This window comes from Oncorhynchus tshawytscha, linkage group LG25, assembly GCF_018296145.1.
Source record: "Oncorhynchus tshawytscha isolate Ot180627B linkage group LG25, Otsh_v2.0, whole genome shotgun sequence".
NCBI lineage: Eukaryota > Metazoa > Chordata > Actinopteri > Salmoniformes > Salmonidae > Oncorhynchus > Oncorhynchus tshawytscha.
This window is the reverse complement of record NC_056453.1, coordinates 8336961-8343725: the sequence shown is the minus strand read 5'-3', so window position 1 is coordinate 8343725 and position 6765 is coordinate 8336961.

Genomic DNA, 6765 nt, shown 5'->3' with positions numbered 1-6765 from the left:
AAATCCCGCAACGCCCTCCTACGAACCATAAAACAGGCAAAAGCGTCAATGCAGGACTAAGACAACAACCTCTCCCTCAACGTGAGCAAGTCAAAGGAGCTGATTGTGGACTATAGGAGAAAGAGAGCCGAGCACGCCCCCATTCATATCGTGCACCTTTGACAGCATCTTGACTGGCTGTATCACCGTTGGGTATGGCAACTCCTTGGGGGCGAGCTCCGTGCCATCCAGGACCTCTATACCAGGCGGTGTCAGAGCAAGGCCCTAAAAATTGTCAAGGACTCCAGCTATCCAAGTCATAGACTTTTCTCTCTGCTATCGCACGGCAAGCGGTACCGGAGCGCCAAGTCTGGGACCAAAATGCTCCTTAACAGCTTCTACCCCAAAGCCATAAGACTGCTGAACAGTTAATAAAATGTCATTGAGCCCCTTATTTTATTTGTTTTTATTCTTAATTTTTGCACTGACTCTCTTGCACAGGCTCGATGTACACTCACTGGAATCTAACCACAGACTCACACTTACTATACTGACACTCCGACACACGCACACACACATTCCTTCACACTCTTAACATACGCTTACTGCTACTCACTGTTTGTTTTCTATGCATAGTCACTTTACCCCAACCTACATGTACATACACTATATATACAGAAGTATGTGGACACCCCTTCAAATTAGTAGATTCGGCTATTTCAGCCACACCCGTTGCTGACAGGTGTATAAAAGCGAGCACAGTCTCCATAGACAAATATTGGGAAAAGATTTGTTAAATGAAAATTACTTGGAGCTGATTTCCTGATGTTTTTCCAGTGTTTTTATGTCCAACAATATATCAATATTTATATATATATTTTAAATATATATATTTATTTTCTTTGTATTTTTTTGTTGTTGAAATCTTGGGGGCCAAATAAAACCACCCGTGGACCAAATTCGTCCTGTGGGCCGCCAGTTGGGGAACCCTGCCATAAGCTATAGCAGGTATTCCCAAACGCGCCATCGTGGGTACGCCAAATAAAAATGTGATTCACATTTTTTTTAAATAAATAAAATACAAATATTTGATTTAAAAAAAAAAATCTTCACATTTTCAAACAGATGCTTTTTCTCGCCTAAATGATCTGAATCTAGGATTACAGGGACTCTCCGCAACTATATTCAATGTGCAGGACAAAACTGAGGCTATGATTAAGATGTTGGAGCTCTTCTCTGTCTGCATTAACAAGGACAACACACAGGTCTTTCCATCATTGTATGATTTTGTGTGTGCAAATGAACTCAAGCTTACGGACAATGTCAAATGTGATATAGCGAAGCACCTGAGTGTGCAATTATGCAGGTACTTTCTCAAAACGGACGACACAAACAACTGGATTCGTTGTCCCTTTCATGCCCTGCCTCCAGTCCACTTACCAATATCTGAGCAAGAGAGCCTCATCGAAATTACAACAAGCAGTTCTGTGAAAATTGAATTTAGTCAGAAGCCACTGCCAGATTTCTGGATAGGGCTGTGCTCAGTTTCTTGCCTTGGTAAATCGCGCTGTTAAGACACTGATACCCTTTGCAACCACGTACCTATGTGAGAGTGGATTCTCCTCCCTCACTAGCATGAAAACTAAATACAGGCACAGACTGTGTGTGGAAAATGATTTAAGACTGAGACTCTCTCCAATACAACCCAACAATGCAGAGTTATGTGCATCCTTTCAAGCACACCTTTCTCATTAACCTGTGGTAAGGTATTCACAATTTTTGATGAACGAATAAGTTTTTATATGTAAGATGGCAAAATAAAGAGCAACATTATTGATTGTTATTATATTATAATTTGTGCCCTGGTCCTATAAGAGCTCTTTGTCACTTCCCACGAGCAGGGTTGTAACAAAAACTCACCCTCATTCTTATGTTTAATAAATGCATTGTATAGTGTGTGTGTGGCAGGCTTACAATGATGGCAAAAAAACAACATTTGAGAGTGCGCTGACCCTGGTGTTAGAGGGGGTACGCAGCTGGAGGTTGAATGTTTGAAAGGGTACGGGACTATAAAAAGTTTCGGAACCACTGAGTTATAGCATGAATGCCAGCAGAAACATAAAGACAGACGCAAAGCAACAAACCAATGTTTTGCAATATTTTGAACATCCTTATTTCTTCATGCTAACATTTTCTGAGGCAGATGAACAGTGAGCCCCATGCTGGTTGCAGCTGTTGCACGCTCTTTTACAAGTTGAATGCTTGGCTCACTTCATTGGCCTTTGGTTCCACTGTGGCATTTCATTTCAAACCATGTGTTTGATGTATTTGATACCATTCCACCCATTCCGCTCCAGCCTTTACCACAAGCCTGTTCTCCCCAATTATTAAGGTGCCACCAACCTCCTGTGCTCTGCAGGGACACCAACCATCAAGTCAGGGACAGCAGGAATGAACTGGATACATTATTCATGGATTAGGGGGTTGGGGATTTCATGGGCAGCACAGAGGTCACTTTTTGTTGATTATCAAAGCAGAAATCAGGGTGGCATCCTAAACATTTTAGAACCAGGATAAAATATCTTTACAGGTGTTCAGTAGGCCTCAAAGAACATGGCACACGTTTCCTGCTTCTGCATGATTCCTAGGTATCTCCAAAACCTTCCCTCTCCTTGAGAGGCTCTTTTCTATCTGGATCCCTAAGCCAACTTGCAGGCCAACCCTCCAAAGTCCTCCAGCAACTGCATCCATTCTCTACCCTATAAGCAGGCTAACCAGGGGGGACAAGTGGCTAGGCCAGGGTTAACTTCTTGATACTTGCTAGAATAGCCTCCAGGATCCAAATGGCCACCTTAATAGTTGGTGTCTGTCAGTTCACCAGGAGTTGCAGAAAAGCAGAGTAACAAAGCAGCACTATGGAGGGGTGGTGAGACAAGACGGTTGTAACCATGGCAGGTTGAGTAGAATAAGGTTAAAGTGCTGTCACAGAAAACCTACCCTCATTTACCCGCAGTGCCTCTTTGCATACATTTATTAATCAGCTGTATTGTTCCAAATGGAGACAGGAGAGCTCGATCAGAATTTGATGCTGCCAGGAGGGTGAGAAATGGGTGTGTTTGTATTCTAATTACCTAGACAGAGAGAAGCCACGATATGCAGGATCAGAAGCAGCTACACACTCCTAGTGTCCTCCCTGTCTCTCATTCCACTATCAGTACTCCTGTGCACTATTGTGTTTTTTCTTTGACTGAAGCTAACTGTTCCGGGTGGAAATAGCACAGATTATTCTTTTCTCAATGCCTCAAGGGACAATGTCTGAACAGTGAAGCATTTGAGAGGTGGGGAATTGTTCAGTAAAAGACAATGTTCTCCAGCACAGCACACACTGTGGTAAATCAAGTCATGCAAAGACAAAAACACCATAGTTTGGAATATGGTTTGGCATGAGTTTCTTTAGGTCTTAGTTTGTAAAAGTGACTGACTCACTGAATGCATGCAGGTTCTCTAGAACTTGAATAAGTGCTATACCTGACTTTGGTGTTCTCCAGCTATCATCACATTTGACCTTCCGAGACCAAATCCCACCCCTCTCCTCTCTCTCATATTTTTGACTATAGGGTGGGAGAGGAATACAATGATTTCCAAGGAAATTCCTAAAGCAAACTACCTCTTAATTTCCTTCAGTAATTTAAACATTTGCAGACTCTAAGAATCAACCCAAAAGTTGTGAAGTGGTGTGGGGGGGCTCAGGTCTTCCCTCAGGTTTCTCCTGACTCTCCCTCCTGGCTATATCAGATCAGAGAGACCCACTGTCCTTCCCTCACTGCAATGTAAAATGTGAATGGAAAGGAACACACAGATAAAGAGGCCTGATACTAAAGATGAAAGGGAAAAAGACAGGAGGACTGAATGCTAAAGGGCTCTCTTGGGGAGATGAGAGGTGGTCATGGCAGTCTAGAGTTGCGTTTGATACAGGGCTTTTGTGTCCTCTGCAAACTTAATGATGGTGTTGGAGTTGTGCCTGGCCATGCAGTCGTGGGAAAATAGGGAGTACAGGAGGGGACTGAGCACGCACCCCTGAGGGGCTCCAGTGTTGAGGATCAGCGTGGCAGATGTGTTGCTATCTACCCTCACCACCTGGGGGCGGCCCATCAGGAAGTCCAGGATCCAGTTGCAGAGGGAGGTGTTTAGTCCCAGGAATTTTATAATATCTGTACATTATAGGAACACCTGTAATTACAAAAGTACAATGATTAATGTTTTGCTTGAGATTAAGAATCAGTGTTAGAGACTTTGCAAGTACATGAAGAGGTCAACTGTACAAAAGTCGGATGTTTGTGTGTTGAAACTATACTTTCAGTTCCTGTTGATACTATGTTCCAGTCTTACCTCTGCTAGCACATGATAGCAATAGGAGGAAGAAGGATTGGGAAACTAACTGCAAATAACAATAAACTGAACTCCACCTAGCAGAGACATCTTTGTATTAGCAACTATTAATTATGAGCTTATATGGTATTCAAGTTAAGGGACATCACCCTGGGCGGGGTGAACCTCAGTAGGAGATAAAAAGGAAGAACACCATATTTTGTACTGTGTGTTACTTGCAAACTACTGTAAGTGTAAACTCCAGGTTGCAGTCTGGCTTGCAATCCTTATTAAACAAACTAACCTCTGATCAAATAAGTTTCCTGTGGTCACTTGTGTGCACATAGGGCGGAATTCCCTTACAATCCTTAGCTTAGTGATGAGCTTTGAGTGCACTATGGTTTTGAACATTGAGCTGGAGTCATTGAATAGCATTCTCACGTAGGTGTTCATTTTGTCCAGGTGGGAAAGGGTAGCGTGGAGTGCAATAGAGATTGCATCATCTGTGGATCTGTTTGAGCGGTATGCAAATTGGAGTGGGTCTAGGGTTTCTGGGATAATGGTGTTAATGTGAGCCATTACCAGCCTTTCAAAGCACTTCATGGCTACGGACGTGAGTGCTATGGGTCTGTAGTCATTTAGGCAGGTTACCTTAGTGCTCTTTGGCACACGGACTATGGTGGTCTGCTTGGAACATGTTGGTATTACAGACTCAATCAGGGATATATTGAAAATGTCAGTGAAGACACCTGCCAGTTGGTCAGCACGTGCCCGAAGCACACGTCCTGGTAATCCGTCTGGCCCTGTGGCCTTGTGAATGTTGACCTGTTTTAAGGTCTTACTCACATCGGCTACGGAGAGCGTGATCACACAGTCATCCGGAACACTGCATGCCTCAGTGTTGCTTGCCTCGAAGTGAGCATAGAAGTGATTTAGCTCGTCTGGTAGGCTTGTGTCACTGGGCAGCTCGCGGCTCGCAGGTCACAGCTCCACCCTTTAGCTCAGTGCCAATGTTGCCTGTAATCCATGGAAAACCAACAGGTTAATGACAGGTCAATGAGAGATGAATAGGCAAGAGGTCAGCAGACAGACATGAAACTGTGGTAAAGGCCTTAATTGTCTTCAAATGTAGATTATATGATTTATTTGTTGTAATAAAAACGCAATTCTCTCTCAGCAGACCTATAGCTGTTATGGTAGTTAAATGAAAAGTTGGGGGATGTCTAATCAACAAATTGTGAATGGGATAATATCTCAATAATGTGATGACCTCACCAAGCATAACTAGCCCTTCCAGAGATGCAACCTCTCTTATCATCACTCGGTGCCTGGGTTTACCTCCACTGTACCCTCACCCCACCATACCCCTGTCTGTACATTATGCCCTGAATCTATTATACCATGCCCAAAAATCTGCTCCTTTTATTCTCTGTCCCCAACGCATTAGATGACCAGTTTTGATAGCTTTTTAGCAGTACCCACATCCTACTCGTCCTCTGTTCCTCGGGTGATGTGGAGGTTAACCCAGGCCCTGCGTGTCCCCAGGCACTCTCATTTGTTGACTTCTGTATCCAAAAAAGCCTTTGTTTCATGCATGTTAACATCAGAAGCCTCCTCCCTAAATTTGTTTTACTCACTGCTTTAGCACACTCCAAAAATTCTGAGATTTCCATCCCCAACTACAACATTTTCTGTCAAGATAGAAATGCCAACGGGTTGAGGAGTTGCAATCTACTGCAGAGATAGGCTCCAAAGTTCTGTCATAATTTCCTGGTCTATGCCCAAACATTTCGAGCTTCTAATTTTAAAAATTAATCTCTCCAGAAATAAGTCTCTCACTGTTGCCGCCTGTTATAGACCCCCCTCAGCTCCCAGCTGTGCCCTGGACACCATATGTGAAATGATTGCACCCCATCTATCTTCAGAGTTCGTTCTGCTAGGTGACCTAAACTGGGATTTGCTTAACACCCCGGCAGTCCTATAATCTTAAACCCTCAATCTCTGTGTGTACTTCCGGCGCATGTGTGTACTTCCGGCGCCGACAGAGATGGCCGCCTCGCTTCGCGTTCCTAGGAAACTATGCAGTTTTTTGTTTTTTTACGTGTTATTTCTTACACTAGTACCCCAGGTCATCTTAGGTTTCTTTACATACAGCCGAGAAGAACTACTGAATATAAGATCAGCGTCAACTCACCATCAGTACGACCAAGAATATGTTTTTCGCGATGCGGATCCTGTGTTCTGCCTTACAACCAGTGTAACCGAGTGGATCACATGCAGCGACCAAAAAAAAAACCGACTCAGAAAAAGAGGGAAACGAAGCGGTCTTCTGGTCAGACTCCGGAGACGGGCACATCGTGCACCACTCCCTAGCATTCTTCTTGCCAATGTCCAGTCTCTTGACAACAAGGTTGATGA